Raw genomic sequence first — 19628 nt, 5'->3', positions numbered from 1 at the left:
TAGTAACTGCTCCCAATCTTCAAGATGTTTAGATTTTTAAAAATCCTTTTACTTTCTAGTTTGTCTAGTCATGAGTCTCCACAAAGAGGGTAATAAAGTGCTTTTTTGTATTGATAATGGAATCATCTTCTTCATGGATCTTATTTTCATAAAATTGCCATCAGAAAAGAATATGTATTTCAAATTCCATTAAATTTCTATTCAATGTATTGCCTTTACAGGAATATGCTAGTTAACCCCCTACTGTTCTTTCATTTTACTATTGTTTACCATTTAATAATTATCTTTGGTTAATGTTTCTACAATACATTTTAGTGCACAGAAATATGATTTAGGCTTAAGAAGAATTGAATATATATTATTTGAGATAGGCCAAGGGTCTTCACTTTACTTCACTGGTAACTGGAATTTTCTATGTCTATAGATAAAAATACCATAAAACTATGGATCTATGATCAGAAAGGCATTTTCCCACAAAATATACCGCCTTTACCTTGAAATGCCCTAAAAGTCTATCAAATATGCTAACTGGCTCAAAATACAAGGCCCAGTGATCTAAGTGAGGTCCAAATGTGGCTCCTTTCGATCCAGAGAACTATGAACTAAAATAGATGAATAACCTGCCTTGTATATACTCAACATACAACAATGAAATGGACAGGCTATATATTAAAAAGGAGAAGAAAATGGAGGACAGATACACAAAGGTAACTAGTTCATAAGTATTTAGAAATATTGCTGAGAAAAATATTGCCAGATGCCCCTCTTCTGGGGTAGGGAATGCTCTTTTAGTAGTCCAGTTCTCCCCACTGGATATAGAGCTCCCTTCTGTTCCCTTTGGGATATTTCTGATCATCATCTGTCCTTGGCCACATCTAGAAAGGACAAGGAAGGATATGTCCTTTCTGTCAATAGAGTTTTCCTAGTCTCCTTTCCTCCTGGTCCAAGTTGGGGGCAGTGGGCATGTCTCTTTCAATCTTTAAATGCAAAAGTCTCTTTTAATACAGAATAATAATAGAACTCTGTTGACCTTTTATTTTAGAAGTTTTTTGAAAATATATTTCATTTAAATCAACTTTATATGCCTTAGTCCACCCCATCATTCTTTTTAAAACACCTTTAAAATTCAGTTCATCACAACAAGCTTATACTACAATCTGCCATGAAACCTCTTTGTCCAACACTACAAGTTTATGAGATTAATTTTCTGCCTTCCAGATTATCATACATGATAGTTTTACCACATGTTTCACAATTGTAAGACAAAGCTCACCAGTTCTCCACTCTCCTGTAGCAATTTCATCACTGTCACCCTTACCCAAAGTCAGTGCCATGTATTTTTAGTTTTCATATTAGCAACTCAACCTTGTGACTAATTTTTAGTTGCAATAATGCTGCATAAAATAAAACTCCAAAATATTAGGATCTTTTGACAACTATATTTTATGTTTTTAGATAATGGGTCTGATAGTAAAGTGGGGCATGCTATTCTCAGTCAGAGAAAAGAATCCTAACCAAAATCATACAAGTAATTTTACTATCTTTGTACTCATCCTCTAATAGTCAAAAGCATGTCACATGGCGAAAGACTTATACTCCCCCTACTTTCATGAAATACAAGGTCATAAGGTACAGTGTAAAAATGTGGAAACCTATACAAGAAGGGAAAGAGGAATTATAATAAAATTATACATTTTAAAAGGAAATGACAAATCTACAATCACAGTGGAAGACCAACAGAAATCTGAGAAGGAATTCTTACCATTTGCAACAGCATGGGTGGAACTGGAGAGCCAGTCAGAGAAAGATAAATATCACATGACCTCACTCATTTGTGGAATATAAAGAACATCATAATCTGATGAACAAAATAGATACAGAGACAAAGAAGCATTGAACAGACTGTCAAACTTCAGAGGGAAGGCATGGGAGGGTTGGGGGTGGGGTTAAAAGATCAACCAAACGACTTGTATGCATGCATATAAGCATAACCAATGGACACAGACACTAGGAAGGTGAGGGTATGTGCCGGGAGTGGGGGAGGCACAGGGGAGGTCAATGGGGGGAAAAGGAGATATATGTACTACTATTTATAATACTTTAAACAATTAAAAAACTCATTAAAAATAAAATAAAAGCAAAATAAATTTTAAAAACTTGGGCTGAAATATATTAAGAATACCAAGATTTTTAAAAATATAATTAACTTGACTTATGTCATATAGCTATGTGTTTATACAGATTTTTTTCTGAACACAAATGAAGGGGGGTAATCTTTCCTTAGTAAATTCTAAAACCTAGAAATCATAGAGGCCACTTTCTTTGAACAATATGAATATAATAGATGTTGACAAACAGAGAAAGCATGTAAAATAATAGCTGAATACAATTGGAAACCAAAAACAACTACCTAAATAACTCTTAGATCAAAGGGAAATATAAATGGAAATTATACTCTATTTAAAAATGAATAGAAATGAGAAGACTCATATCAAAACCTATCATTGCAACCAGAACATTTCTCAGAGGCAACTGTGTAATTATAAATGCATTGTTGAAGAAACAGGCATGACTAAAATATTAAAATAAGCTTTCAGTTACAAAAGCTATAACAGGAATAGCCAAATTAACCCAAACAAGTAGAAATAAGGAATTAATAAAGACATAAGGTAGAACTTAATGAAACAAAAAACAGAAGTGGGTTTGATCATAAAATTAAAGCTATATTATAAACAATTTTTAAAAATCCATATTAAATGGAAGTTTAATAGAAAAATATAAATTCACTCAAATACACTCATATGAAACCCTCATTAAAAGAATAGAAAACAAACACACAAAGGTTTCCAATGTATGCCTCAAAGATAGCATAATACTGTCAACAATGGATTTAAAAATTGTTATACACAAACAAACTATAGATAGAGCCTATTAGTTTGCCCAACACAGGACTAACTGAACCGGGTAAACTTAGTTCTCTAGTTCTCTCTGTCACCACCTCCCTCTCACTGAAACCCAATTGCTGAGCTAATGGTAGATACCCTTAGGACAGCGGTTCTCAACCTGTGGGTCGCTACTCCTTTGGTGGCCGAATGACCCTTTCACAGGGGTCACCTAAGACCATCCTGCATGTTAGATATTTACATTACGATTCATAACAGTAGCAACATTACAGTTATGAAGTAGCAACAAAAATAATTTTATGGTTGGGTCACAACATGAGGAACTGTATTTAAAGGGCCAGAAGGTTGAGAACCACTGCCCTAGGAGATCACTACTGTCTTTCATTCTGAGTCTAAACTCAATCCCACACCCGTTCTTTATTTTAATCTTTATTGTTGAAAGTATTACAGATGTCCCTCTTTTTCCCCCATTACCTCCCTCCACTTTGCAACCCCTCCCCAAGGTCTTCCCCCATTCTTAACACAAGAGTTCAGGTAGTTGCCACAATTAGAATTCACAAAGAGGGTGAAGTATAATGGACATTTCTGCCTTCCCTAAATATTTAATTTTAACCATTTGTGTTGCTCACTGTTTCTCCAACACAACATACATATCCCTGCGAATATGCCTTTGCTCCCTTTCCCCACCTTAAAAAATGTGCTCTTTCTACTGTGTGTTAATTCAAATATTCACCATCTTCCAAGGTCAAGTTCGTGTCTTATTTCCTTCATGAAGATTTCAGGCAATGATACTGGCCTCAGCTTTACTGACAATAACTAGTGACATTTTGTATGTTGTTTTTTTTTAATCCTCACCTAAAGATATGTTTATTGATTTTAGAAAGAGTGGAATGGGGAGGAGAGAGAGAGTGAGAAACATTGATATGAGAGAAATGTCAATTGGTTGCCTCCTCTACATGTCCCAATCATAAATGCCTCATTTAGCATTACTAAAGCTGGTTATTATTTTGTAAGCTAACAAAAAGTTTTTATTTTCTCTTCTTAAATTTTTTAAGGAGTAATACACTGGAACAAGATTTCAAACACTAGGCATGAGAATTACAAAAGTACAGATGACATTTTATTTAAAAAATATCACTTGTAGACATGGCAAAATTCATGCTATATAGACTCCAATAGAATTTAACATTCAAATCAAATTTTAAAATGTTACTCTATAAATTTTGCAATTAAATTACTTCAGCTGCTTGCCAGTGAGCAATATGCTCCTACTTCTCCTGGTCTAGAGCATGAAGGCTACAAATGTGCTCTGTTGGTAATTATCTGATTATTCTAAACCAACTATCCCTATAAAACACATTATTGTGTACACTATAAAGAAATCATACTTGTATCTATTCCAATGGATAACTGAAATAACGTTTATTTCAAGAAGACTGTCAAAATTCTGGAGTAAAAACTTAAGTTTTAATCATTTGCATAGTTCACATATTTGAAATCTTCATTAATGGATTTAAGGGTTGCTTAATAAAATGCTAGTAATTCGCTGTTCTAAAGTTAAGCTTTGATAATGTACTGTCCTGACTTTAATACTATTATGTTTAACAGCAAGATAGAAGATTATGCAGGAGGGGAAGGTGTTCAATAATGAATGAATACAGGCCAAAGATTTATTCAACTCATGAATGAAGGAACAGCAAGATGGTAATGCTGATTCAAAATATATGAGAAACAGAGTACAGCTAATGAGAAAAGTCATGATGAAATAAGATTGTTCAATTAAAGATAAACCTGGTTAATATCCTATGTAGCAGTACAACAGTAAAAATTAGTATCTATTTCTATACATGGCAAAATCGTTTGCATTTCTGCAGGACAAAGTCCACAAGTTAGTATAAAATATAGCAAAATACAGTTCCTAATTAATAAACCATCAAACAGAGGCACAATCTCCTAGGAAATAAAATAAATACTCATTTGGGAAGCCCTGATAGACAATGGTGTTGTATGACACTGAAATACATGCAATCATGCATATGCCTTATTTTAAAGTTTTGGATAATTTTTCTTAACACTAAGAAGCACCACTTTTGTGGATTACTTCACTTCTTACATCACTAGGATTTTAAATTTGCTTTTAATTGGAAAAATCTCTCCCTCTCTCACACACATGCACACACACATACAATGACAGTTCTTGTTTTCATTTTCATCATCTTATGAAATATACAAGAAACTATGAGGAGATGAAGTTGCTTGACTGTTATGGGCAACCAGTTCTAAATGTCTCAACAAAATCACAATTTACTACATGCTTTTGATCTTCTGGATTACTTGTAAATAATGCAAAGGAAATCCTATATTATAAATTATAGGGTAGGCCATCCTGCTTTATGAGGCATGTGGTTCTTTTCTGGCTCATCTTTAAAATAATTTAATAAAGATGTTCTTTATTAAATATGATATGCTTGAATTTGCAGGGAACATATCTTTCAGGATATAGACCTAAAGTAGAAGAGGCCATTTTATGCCTTCATGATTAACATGTCTATGTAAACAAGTCCAACCATTAAATTTTTTATTGATTTGGCACTTCTAATCCAAATATCCCTGACTGGGCCTGAGTAAATTTTACCATGAAAAGTTTACCACTGACTTCTGGCTTTCATGTTTCCATATTTACTTCCAGCAGACAGCTTATTCTATTAACAAGTAGCATCGATTCAGATAATTCAGGCTAGCATTGGCTAAGGCTGCCTTCCAGGAAGATAAGGGGGACCTGAAATCCAGCCCGAACTCCTGTCTGAGATCCATGGGGCTTCATACCTATGCAGGGAGTGCCCTGCTAAAAATTTCCACCAAGGCAACTTTTGGATGAACTACAACTGTCATTAATCTGTGATCCAACTAATCAAGCAAAAGCAGTCTCATTCTATCTATTCATCAGATGGCAAACTCTGACTGGAGAGGTTTCTTGATTTCATACATGTCTACGTAGGCATACATATGAATATATATGACAAACAGCTATTTTCAGAATGGCTAGATTAAATAACTAAGGATAGCATGCAGTGATGGCGAACCTTTTGAGCTCGGCGTGTCAGCATTTTGAAAAACCCTAACTTAACTCTGGTGCCGTGTCACATATAGAAATTTCTTGATATTTGCAACCATAGTAAAACAAAGGCTTCTATTTTTTTATATTTATTTTATATATTTAAATGCCATTTAACAAAGAAAAATCAACCAAAAAAATGAGTTCGCGTGTCACCTCTGACACGCGTGTCATAGGTTCGCCATCACTGGCATAGGGTGTGGACAGGAGTCTCAGATTTAGAAATTCACAAGAGTCAGAATAATGGAATTCATACCTAACATTTATTAAGACCATAATATGTATCAGGAACTGAAATGCTTTCTTTACATGAATCATTTCAATATTCTGTTGAATAACAGATTCTACATATGCCATTACTGCCTTTGACTTCACATAACTGAGTGAAGTGATCAGAATTTCAAAAATTATACTATATAAGATCTGGAAGCAAACACCAGAACCTAGACTTTAAATATCCATCCCTCATAACATATCACAAAGGTTTTATTTTTAATTTCAACTAAAGAATCTCCACACAGAACTTGTTAAGAATCTATCCCAGCTGCTGCTCTTTCTTTTCAGTGTGACCCCAAACAAGAAATGTTTCACATGGTTTTAGGTTTCTGAGTGGAAGTTCAGCACAGCTGTGATATCAAATGAAGAACCACCTGGTCTAATCATCATCACAATATGTCCTCTGTCCTGCACAGCTAACAGATGGATTGGGTATCAGCCTGATGTCATCATCTGTTACGTTTGTAATATGGAGCATTACCCACCCATTTAGGACTCATCGCATCTACTCTGAGGGCATGCCGTACCCTAAGTGGATAGATGACGCTGTCATTATATGCCACTATCACTACTCAGATGGGATCTTAGTTTGCATCAATTAAGGGCAATTGCATGGTGCTCTAATTCTTTTGGTGAACTGTCACTCCACTACTGAAATACTTATGGGAAATTTTCACCTATACTATGACATTAGTAAAGCAGATTGCTAGTCTTCAACATTTTTCTTAATTCAAGTTCTAAATATCTACTTTCTCAAATATGTGCTGCTGAGTTTTGCTTTGGAACATGAAATGATGTTAGAAGATAATATTCAGAAATATTTAATCTTTATTTATCATTATTATTTATTCCTCTTCATTCATATTTAAATATTAAAATGTCTTCCAAAAATAATAATCTTATGTACTTCTTTAAATTGAATTTATTGGTGTAACATTATTAATAAAATTATATAGGTTATGTACTTCTTTAAATTGAATTTATTGGTGTAACATTAGTTAATAAAATTATATAGGTTTCAGTTGTACAATTCAACAATACATCATCTGTATATTGTACTGTATGTTCACCATCACCATTTATCCCTTCTTACCTTCTTCTACCTCTCCCTACCCCCTTTCCCTCTAGTAAGGTAATCACCATGTTATCTGTGTCTATGAGTTTGTTGTTTTTGCTTAATTGCTTCACCTTTTTAACCCAGTTCCCCAACCCATGTCTTTTCTGACAGCTGTCAGTCTGTTCTCTGTATCTATGAGTTTGTTTCTAAGTACTTTTATAGGATGATATTTTCATTAAACCTGTTTGCACCTGGCTTGTGTTTGGAACTGAGAGTATAATAAAGAATTAGAAATGATCTATTCCTTCAAGGATCCCACAACCTACTGAAGGAAAATCAATAAATAAATTTTCACATTGACCAGCCCACCACCACCGGTGGTAGCACAGAGAAGCAGAGTAGTGGGTACTTTCCTGCTCCGCCCAAACCCCTCAAGTTTAACACAGTCATTTCTAGTTGCTGGAATATGTGGCTGCTGAAAAAGCATTCAGAGTTGCCTGCATCACTAAGAATTGCCCTCCGATGCTCAGAACTGTTTCACTCAAGGTTCTGTGGGAATTTAAAGTCTGGCCTCCATTTGGGCAACTTTGAGGAGCCATCCCAGATTCATAACTCCTGATCAGATTGGCTGAGAACTCAGTTTCAACTGTTTTTGACAAACAGTTTCTCTTTCCACCCAATTTTGCTTTCCTCATTTCATTCCAGGTGTATCTCACAAGATTACCTTCACATGAGGCTTTTTCATGCATCTAGTTCCTAAAGAATGAAATATCTGACCAAAATCTTAAAAGAAAAGAAGTGGCATCTGAGAAAAAAAGGACAATCTACCAAAGGAAAGAACATTTGCCAAAAGAACACATTTCAAAAGCACAGTTATGTTCAAGGACCTGGAGAAGTGCAAGGATCTTAGCCTGCATGATGTAACATTGGAAGCTAGAAAAGATACACCACAGGAAACGTCATACAAGATTTTGCTCATCAAATAAAGATGTTTGAGTTTAATGGGAAGAAACAGTCAAATGTCCAACTTCAACAAATAGAAGCCCATTATTTTTACCCACTAAAAAGTACCGAGGAGTGTGACTGCTGGGATTGGTTCCACAATTTTCCTCCATCAGAGGCCAGGCCCTGCCTTCTCTTGGATTTCCTCTTGACCATAAGAAGTCTGTGGAGGTTCCACATATCTGTTCAACAGAAGAAGCAGGAAGAGGAAAAATGGTAGCAGTGCTATCCCTTTTCCTTTGTATGGCATGTCATCTTCCCTTCATGGAGAAAGCGAAAGCTCTCCCAACACCCACCCAGTACAGTTCTGCTATGTGTCATTAGATCTTATAGTCCTAATGGTGGAATCAAGCAAGGTAGAATGGAGGCTGGAGGTAGGTAGAAATAGAAGTTGGGTAAGCCAAACTATGTTGCCCAAAATGTTATTAAAGGATTTAAGTAAAAGCAAGAGGCAGGGTCACAGTCATACTAGGAGGTAAAACTGTAAATAGAGAAGTATGAATTGGATATTGTAGTAATGCAAATAAGATTTGATAAAGGCCTGAAATGAAGAATCAATGTAATCATAATAGAGATGGGAAGAAATTGAAATAAGTAAGAGATATAGGCATACCTCAGACATACTGTGAGTTTGGTTTCAGACTACCATAATAAAGCAAGTAGTACAATAAAGCAAGTCATATTATTGGTGTTTGTGGAGGGTCTTGCCTTCAATTGGCAAAAAAATAACACGCCACCAGTGAAGCACAATGAAGCCAAGAACAATGAAATCAGGTGTGCCAGTATGTGGAAAAAAATATGTTCAGCATTTGAAAATTCATATGACCCCATTGTTGTGGAATGATGCCTATGTTTAAAAGCTTAAAAATTTTGATTCATTGATTTGCATGTGCATCCTTTGTTTGGTTATCACTGAGATGGAATAGATATTATTATTTCCATTTTAGAGATTTAGAAACCAATGTTCAGAGAGATCAATGGATTTCCTAAAAAAATCTCATGGCTAGTAATTTTCAGAACTGGATTTTAAATCCAAGTTTTATGATGATTAGGTTAATCATGCTTGCTCTCTGAATTGTGGGGTTTAGTATAGCTCTAATGAATAATTTTCTTATCTAAATTGTGAGGCACTAGAATTAGACAGTAATGATAGATGTGCTTCTGTGACTTTGTAAATCCATAAATCTCCATGAATATAAAATGGATGCTCATAGATAGCAGCTATGAGCAGCAAAAGAGAATAAAGAGGAGAAAAGAAAAAATCATCTAGAGGAGAATACATAGAATGAGTAGAAGTTTGTTCAGGTCAAAGTTTAACTTTTCAATAATTGTTATACTTTATCAGTTTAATTTCATGACCACTATTCAAATACTTGTTTATTTATTCATTCATTAACAAATATTAAACTCCTAATATATGTTAGGAACTACTTTATATGTTATGTTTAAAAAATGTATAAACACAACTCTAGAAACTGATAGTTTAGTTGAACAAAAGCTCTTATTTGAGATTATTTTTAAACTAGAGGCCCGGTGCATGAATTTGTACATGGGTGGGGTCTCTCTGGGTGGCCTGCAGAGATCAGACTGAAACCCGCAGTCCAACGCCACCTGCAGCTTTTACCTGCCACTCCCACTCATCCTGGCTTCACTGTGCTTGCCGCGGGCTCGCGCCTAATCAATCCTGAACAGGAGAGGCTGGTGCTGCCACAGCAGTGCTCACCAGCCATGAGCCCTGCAACTGGCACCCTCCCAAGGGGAGTGGCCTGTGGGATCAGGCTGAAACCAGCTTTCCGACACCTCCCCCTAAGGGGTCCCGGATTGTGAGAGGGCGCAGGCCAGGCTGAGGGACCCCACTGGTGCACGATTGGGCCGGGGAGGGACCACGGGAGGGCTCCAGGGCATGTCTGGCCCATCTCACTCGGTCCTGATCAGCCGGACCCCAGCAGAAAGCTAACCTACTGGTTGGAGCATCTGCCCCCTGGTAGTCAGTGCATGTCATAGTGAATTGTTGACCAGTTGACTGTCTGCCCCATGGTGGTCAGTGCACATCATAGCGAGTGGTTGAGAAGCCTTAGCATATCATTAGCATATTACACTTTGATTGGTTGTTCGGTTGTTCTGCAGTTTGGTCTATTTGCATGTCACCATTTTATTATATAGGATTCTGCAATACCCCTTCAAATAACTGCATTTTTTAAAATGAGATAAAAAACTTCAGAGGGAGGACAATTTTCATCTCAAGGATGAAAAGGAAATCAATAATATTTTTGCAAGCACATGAATTACACTGCACATAGATACAGAAGAAAAAACATATTCTGTGTCTAGATGTAATTGCCAAAAAACTCAATGACAATTTTGTCTCCAGAGGGATAGGTTAGAACTTACCAGTATTTTGTGTTTCCCTGAATTAGATATTATGGGTAGGGGAAGAATAGCTCTTTACTATATCCACTGAGACACTTAGGGTCAAGAATAGAAATGGCTAATTATTTGTTAATAGCCAACCAACCATAATATAGTAAACAATAATTGTGGGAAAAAGGACAAGCCATTTAAAATGTATGTATTGCTCAACAAGTGAAAAGATAATGAAAGGGAAAAGAGTTGCTAGAATTCACCAACTGCTCTAATATAACATAAAAGTATGAAAATATACCTGAATTCCACATAGAAGAAAACCAAAAAGGCTAAAAAGTGGACAAAAGGGGAGGCAAATAATAATGAAATGCATGACTTTTAGCAAGTGGATGGAAGCAAATCAAAAGTTCTAGTAAAATTAATAGAATGTTGTTTTACAAAGGAATACATTAAATCTCTGTAAATATCTGAACTCATCATATTTGATTATAAATCTATACCTGTGTTTACACTTTTCATATGACATTTGCTTTGTCGGACTCATCAGGGAGACACACAAACATTTTATTTATCAATTAAATAAAAATCTAAAAATATTTTGATATTTTCCTTAACAAATTCGAGGACATGTAATGAATTAATAAGCCTCTTCCTTTCTATGGCCAGATACATAATTACTGTAGAGATTTTCTTTGCCCTTATTTTCAGTCATTTATAAAGCAATTTCTACGGAATTCTATAGAAACATTAAAGATCAATAACTAAAGTTTATTTTTTTATTATATTAAGGGATTTGCTATATACCTAACACTTTCATTTTAACTGTCTTTCATTATGTTACTTATTGTGGAGGAAAATCTTTTCAAATGAATTTTTCTTTAGATACAAAGCAAAAAATTTTAATTTAACTTTTTGAGAGGTTTAAACTTGATAGTTCTTTAACAGGCTAATAATGTTTTAATTCTCAGGTGTAATGCTGGCTAACTTTAACTTCAGCATCCAACTAAACTTTTTGTTACTGAGAAATAATGCAGAATATTATCATGTAAAATATTTTTAAAACTCTACTAAAAAACAGAAAATAAATGCAAAAATTTATTCAAAATACATTTTAACTTGAACAGTACTTATTGTAAAATGAATTACAAATGCTTTATAAATGAAAAGGATGTATGTTCTAATTACAAGTTAGTTTTATCTAAAAGAGATATTCTACAGTGCATGCGTTAAATTTGATTTCTTCAGGCAATTTCACAATATGTTATAAGTAATATCTAGGAATTAACCAAAGGCTTGAAAAAAAAAGAACAATATTGATTTTATTTTTTCAACAGTATTTATTTTATATAACACATAATTTGCATGCACTTTCCAGCCACCCAACAAATAAAAATAAAAAACATTGAGGTGGGCAGCTGGACCCCATCCATGCACAAATTCGTGCTATGGGCCTCTAGTATCAAGATAATATGGCTTCCTCTTTGAACTTATTAGTGTCCACATTTCCCCTCCAAATATTTTGTTTCTTCCATATACAACTAATTATTAATCTCTATACATTAAGAGCTCTTTAAGGTAATGTTGCTTTATATAAGCTGTTTCTTCTTTCTGATACTCCTTTTTGTACCCTTTATTCATAGAGTAACTCTTAATTTTCAAGTTTCAATGCAAGTATTATTTCCTTTAAGAAGTCTTCTCTTTCTGATTTACCCTAGCAAAAGTTAGCTCCTCATCCTCCATTTTCTATTTCTATGTCAGGGGGTATTTTAACTCTACTAGTATTTCATTGAAATATCCTATATAATAAAAGCTTAATATGCTAAGTGTCAGGTCGTCTGGTCATCCGTTCAACCAATCAAAGTGTAATATGCTAATGATATTTTAAGGCCATTCAACTGCTCTCTATGTTGTGCACTGACCACCAGTGCACAGACAGTCAAGCTGTCGACCAGTCGCTATGATGTGCACTGACCACCAGGAGGAAGACAGTTGACCGGTCGACCAGTTGCTATGATGTGCACTGACCATCAGGGGGCAGATGCTCCATCCAGTAGGTTAGCTTGCTGCTGTGGTCTGGCTGATTGGGACTGAGCGAGAGGGACTGGACATGCCCTGGAGCTCTCCCGCATCCCTCCCCGGCCCCGATCGTGCACCAGTGGGGTCCCTCTGCCTGGCCTGCATCCTCACGCAATCCGGGACCCCTCAGGGGACATTGGAGAGCAGGTTTCAGCCCGATCCCACAGGCCAGGCCGAGGGATCCCACTAGTGCACAAATTCATGCACCGGGCCTCTAGTAGTATATAAAGATCCCCTTATTTGTTCAAGACTGCAGCCAAATTTTAAAAGTTTCATCATAAAGTTTTATATTTCTGATCAAGCAAATCATGGTTTAAGATAATTGCTGTTTCTATGGAAAGTGATCTATTTTACAATGGTAAATTATAGCCAGCAATAGCTGTCTCTATATGGGATAACTATTGATTTTACATATTTCCTTTTTAACTACATAACTTTCTGAATTATTTGAAAACCATTTTTAATTGATTCCTAAGTGTTTTCTCTAATGAATTAGATTATAAAAAATATATCATCACCTCTGTTCTAATATTTTTAACTCCTTTTACATTTCCTTATATTACTGCATTGGTGAGCATGTTTATGACTTTAGAGTTGTTCCTATGTCATGTATGTTTTTTTGATTTACTGAGAGTATTTCTGTCATCTTATCAGTAGAGAATGGCTATTGACTTAAAATATATATTATGTGCTGAATGTTATCATAAGCTCTTTCATCATATCTATATATATGAAAGCCAAGCGACCAGAATGATGGAACTACTGGAAAAACCAGTCGCTATGATGCCCACTGCAGTGGGTAACCAGCCCGATTAGGGCCCCAGTTGACCCCTCCCAACAGCCCGCAGTCCCTCCTCCAAGCCAGCCCTGCCCCCGATCGGCACCCCCACCCCAATCGGGGGTGGGACCGACTGGCCAACCTCTTGGATCCCCTCCCCCCCACCAGCCCGGCCCCAATCGGCCCCCATTGGGGTGGGCAGCTGGACCCCATCCGTGCACAAATTTGTGCACCGGGCCTTTAGTATCAAGATAATATGGCTTCCTCTTTGAACTTATTAATAAAGAACACTTTATATATTTTTTTATTTATGGTGATATTAAAATGAATTTGGAGGAATTGTTTTATTTTTATTTAGAAGAATTTAATGTTATAGCAATAATAATTTAAAAATATTGAATATAAACTTCATTTCCCCAATAACCTTATTCTTCAACAACTATTTAATTTACATGGGCTTATTTCTCAAGAAAAGGGGAAAAGTCAAAGATCACAGATGGAAAATCTCCCACAATACCGCATACAGGTAAAGAAGAGTGTCTTATTATTAAATAGTCAAACAGAATCAGTGATATTAAGCAACTTGTCCAAAATCTTTGCTCCATTAGACAGACATTGTTTTGTGTTTAATTTTTTTATTTTAAAATATTATTCTCATCAACTTCTCACTCCACATCTTAAGAAGAATCAGCCTCAATAACAATTTATTATAAAAGTACTAGAGGCCCGGTGCACAAAATTCATGCATGGGGGGGGGGTTCCCTCAGCCCAGCCTGCACCCTCTCCAATCTGGGACCCCTCAGGGGATGTCCGACTGCTGGTTTGGGCCCGATCCCTGGGAGTCTAATTATAAATGCTTTTTCTGTCCCTTTGAAAGCTAAATCTTCTACCAACTAAAACCGTCTCCTTAACCGGCAGTCGGACATCCCTCTCACAATCTTGGACTGCTGGCTCCTAATTGCTCACCTGCCTGCCTGCCTGGTTGCCCCTCACTGCCTCTGCGTGCTGGCCTAATTATCCCCAAATGCCCCCCTGCTGGCCTGGTAGCCCCCAACTGCACACCCCCCACCAGCCAGTCTGATCGCCTCTAACTGCGCCCCCTGCTGGCCTGGTTGCCTCTTACTGTCTCCCTGCTGGCCTGGTTGTCCCCAACTGCCTCCCTCTGCTGGCCTGGTCACACCCAACTGCCCCCACTGCCGGCCTGATTGGCCCTCATGGCCCCCCTGCCGGCCTGGTTGCCCCACACAGCCTACTGTTCAGTTGTTTGGTCATCCCTCACTAACCCCCCTGCTGGCCTGGTCATAGGCAGCCATCTTGGAAGGCATGAGGGTTAATTTGCATATTACCTCTTTATTATATACAATTTGATCATACATCAACTCCAATCTTAAAAAAAGAGAGAGAAAACATATGATTACATTGGTGAGGAAAAGAGATAAGTATGAAAAATGCTTTTTTAAAAAGTCAGTAAAGTAGGGCTCTTTGAAAGTCGGAAGAGTAAGTAAAGAAACTGTATTCAGAGAAAAGTCAAGAGAAATGAGAAGAGAAAGCATGCCAAACCAATTTTATACTGTTTAGGTAGCAAATTACTAAGTTGTTATAACTTTATTGAAGGTTGGCATCTTTAGCTATTTAAGTTATGAATCCCCAAGCCAATACAAGTGAAAAAGTCTCTCTCCTGTACCAAACTCTGGTCAAGCTCCTCTAAGCTCTCCTCTCTTCTGGGCCTCAACCTTGGTATATAAGAACTGCAACTCTTGGAAAAAAATGATTTTTGTCTACCCCCCACTGAGATAAGCACAAACCCTTGCATAGTTTCTTTCAGCTCAAGGCTGTGTTCCTAGAATGAACCTAACCCTTTTTAAAATATCTGAGACAGCTCTACACTGCCAAAGGAACGTATTGTTTGTTCTAACCAAAACCTGACAATATGTTCCTGAACCTCCTCTTAGAGAAGTTTCTTTAGAAAGTCTGTAATTACAAATGCTTTCTTTGCCCCTTTCAGAGGCAAATCCTCTACTACCTAAAACCATCTCCTTAAGGACCTGGGAGCTATCTCTATGAAATACAGGGGGATAGAATTTGTTCTCTTGCCTCTCAGTAAGGGCCTAACTTTGTTGAACACCTTGGTCTAATTTGCAAAACTACCTGCTGTCCTGAAGATAATCCCCAAGGAACAAACTCAGACTGCCTAATCATGTTGACCAATCTTCTTCTCAAGTTAGTTCCAAGAATCTGCTCAAATAATTGGGAAATATAGCATTTTATTTTAATTAAGATTGTTAGCTGAAAAAGTGCTCACTGGTGATTGGGAGGTATCTCCCTAGAGCAGTGGTTCTCAACCTTCTGGCCCTTTAAATACAATTCCTCATGTTGTGACCCAACCATAAAATTATTTTCGTTGCTACTTCATAACTGTAATGTTGCTACTGTTATGAATCGTAATGTAAATATCTGATATGCAGGATGGTCTTAGGCGACCCCTGTGAAAGGGTTGTTCGACTGCCAAAGGGGTCGTGACCCACAGGTTGAGAACCGCTGCCCTAGAGGGATAGAGAATAAAGCCAAAAGAAAAGAAAACCGGTGACTTTAAACATAGAATGACTTTAAACACAGAGTCCTCATTTCCAATTATTTGAAATTATAAATTTTAGTTATATTTAAGCCAATTTGAGTAGGTTTTCTGTTCATTATAATTAAGAATCTTGTATAATACAGCATTCTTTTGTAAATTATATAATTAAATATTTATGACAAACTTTAAAGATAGATATTGTTATCCTCCTTTACAAGGCTAAATAAGGTCCAAAAAGATGAAGTGATTTCTCTGATTATCTTAACTGGAAAGTAATTGAACAAGGACTCAAATTCCCGCATTCTTAATTAAAATTTCACTGCCATCCAATCAGTTATATAAGCTTAACTTTTTTAAAAAGTTTTTCTGTGAATGTCTAATTATTGTTTTGCTATTTAAGATGAATTATGAGAACAAATCTCTGTTATAGTCACAGCACGTGTTTGCATCAAATTTAATCATATGCCTATTTACATGGATGAGGCATCCAGATTTCAGAATTTGCAAAGTAATAAAATTGCCTATGTATACTACCCTTTATGTGATTACATATTATTGATTTTTGCCTCATAAAATTATTCAAGGGGTCATATATAGTATTAGCATTTATACTTTTTTAATGAGTACATTTTTTATCTGCATTTTGTTGTCACTTGACATATGTTTCTAATTTATATAGGCCCTGTGTGCTTATGTCTGTTATTGTTTAAAGAAGGCAAGAATTTTTATACTTAAAATTGAGTGCTTCAAATTACCTTGTAAAATAGTTCTAAATGAATGCTAAAGAATGGACAGACAGATCAACGTGTACTAAAAGGTTGTTTTGTAGCTTGGGTTCAACTCTGAAAACCCTTGTTCTTTATCCAAATTATGTTCATTTTATATATAACTATATATACTATTTTTGATATAATGCTATGTGATGTTGATATTTGTAAATGTTAATGCCAGAAATATTTGCCCCTCTTCCAGTATTTAGGGTGGTGGTGGCACCAGTAAATCTATTTATTCAGGAAACCCTTAGAGGAACTTTTAAAGCAGGAGTTAGTTTTAAAAACCATCTAGCTAGCCTAACCTCATTACTGTGTTCTCAAAATTAAATGTCACCTGCTTAGCATTAGAAAGCTCAGCTTTAGCAAAGGTAGGTCTATGATCCCACTCTCTAGACTTCATTTTCTTATTCATTCCATTGAGTCTGCTCTACAAAGAATCATCAAAATAATGATGATTTAAAAATTCTTCTTGGGTATATTTTTTGGTTTACAAGTATTTAAATTTTGTATTTGCTTTGTATTTCTCAAAATTATATGCTATTATAATTGCACATTAGATTGGAGCCAGATTCTAATTTGTAACTTCCTCCCCCAAATAAACCACAATAGCATATATATGTTTACATAAACTCACATATGCTGAGTTATATATATAAATCTCAAATAAAACTGTTAAGATAATAAGGACACAAGTTGTTAAGTATTGTCAGAGTATGGTAATTATGGATGAAGAAAAATGAAGAGATCCCATTTTTCATGTGAAAGATAACAAATTTAAAGCTTAGTTTGGGCAACATAGTTATTTCAGTTATCTTACGGCCTTGTTCAAACACTTTGTCTCCTCCCTCTTCCTAATTTTCTGCATATATATAATTTGCATGAACTAGCTTCAAAATCCATCTCCTTCCCAGTCCCATTACACTTTATTAAATCAGGTCCCATCATTTTGTACTTAAGTTACTGAAAACACCTACAAAACAGTCTTCTTTTATGCAATCTTTTCACCCTCCAATCTGTGCACAATTCAGTAACCAGGATGATCTTTATAAAAGTTAAATCTGATCAAGTCAATTTGATAAGTCCCTAGAGTCCTTAAGAAAAATTCAAATTCCTTAATATGGCATAAAAGGCCCTCTAAGGTCTCTGCTTTCTTATCTCCTAACTACCCACTTTCTGCTTTATCAAGTCTCCAGATTTTTTTCCATTCTCTAGAATTCTCACACCTCTAAACATCCCCACAAGATTCTTCCACAACTTAAAATATTCCATTCCCTACTTTATCCCACATAATGTCATATTTTCTTCAATGCACAGTTTGTATGTTACCTTGAATCCTTTTTTAACCACATATTTTTAACAGAGGGTGTTCATCTGTTTTCAAATAGCACCCAGCTAAGACTTCAATAAAGAATTTATCACAGCACATAGTAATCATCTATTTATGAGTCATCCTTTTCTCATTATACAATGTTGGGAGTTTGTCTAATTTATTTATTCATTACAACATCCTACCATATTCTGAGCACCATACATGTCAAACTCATATGTTTTTGAATACTGTTTCTCTGACACCCTCTCTTTAGTAAGAGAAGTGGTGGAAATTTCTTTTTTTTTTTTTTAATAATTTTAAAATACCAAAAGGAAATCAAGGAAACAGAGAAATATAATCCAAACAAACAAAATAAAACTCCAGAAAGTGGCCCTAATGAAATTAATATATGAATTACTTGAAAGATAATTTAAAATAACAACCATGAAAAAATGTTCAATGATCTCAGGAGACCAATGCAAAAACAAAGTAAGAATTTCAACGAAGATAGAAAAAATTTTTTAAAGAATCAAACAAAAATCTTGGAGGTAAAGAATACAATATTTGAACTTAAAAAAATCAATAGAGGGATTCAACAATAGATTGGACAAAGCAGAAAAGAAAATTAGTTAACATAAAAACAATTGACTTAAAATTTTCCAGAGGAGCAAAAATTTAAAAAGACTGAAAAATAATTTAAAAAGTTGAAGTGACTTATGAAACCACATCAAAATGAACAATAACAGATTACAGAGTCCAAGAAAAAGAAGGAAATGAGAAAGAACCACAAAGTTTACTTAAAAAATAATGCTTGAAAATTCCCTAAATCAGCAAAAGGAAATATAGAAAAGACCAAAGGATCACAAATAAGAGGAACTCAAAAAATGCCCACTGAGTATATTATGACTGCATTGTCCAAAGACAGAATTTTGAAAGCAGCAAGGGAAAAGCAATTCGTCACACGAAAGGGTATCCTCATAAGACTATCAAAGGCTTTTTCAGAAACCTTGCAAGCCAGAAGAGAGTGGGATGATATAGGAAAAGAGCTAAAAAAATTCATTCATTCATTAGAAAACAAACTGCCAAACAAGATTTTTATACCGAGCAAAACTATCCTTAAAAATGTAGGAGAGATCAAGACTTTTCCAAAGAAAACTGAGGGGATATTTTTACTATTAAACCTGCTTTAAAAAATTGTAAAGGGAATTTTTTTTGAGTTGAAATAAATAGATACCAAACAGCAACATGATAAATACAAAAGTATAAAACTCACTGGTAAAGAAATATATAGAATACTATATTACCATAGGATGATGTATAAATCACTTGTGTTTTAACTATAGTTTAAAAGATAGAGTATGAAAAATAGCTATAACTATAAAAATATGTTAATGAATACA

This window comes from Myotis brandtii, unplaced genomic scaffold, assembly GCF_000412655.1.
Source record: "Myotis brandtii unplaced genomic scaffold, ASM41265v1 scaffold21, whole genome shotgun sequence".
In the NCBI taxonomy this organism is placed as follows: Eukaryota; Metazoa; Chordata; class Mammalia; order Chiroptera; family Vespertilionidae; genus Myotis; species Myotis brandtii.
This window is presented reverse-complemented; position numbering follows the sequence as displayed.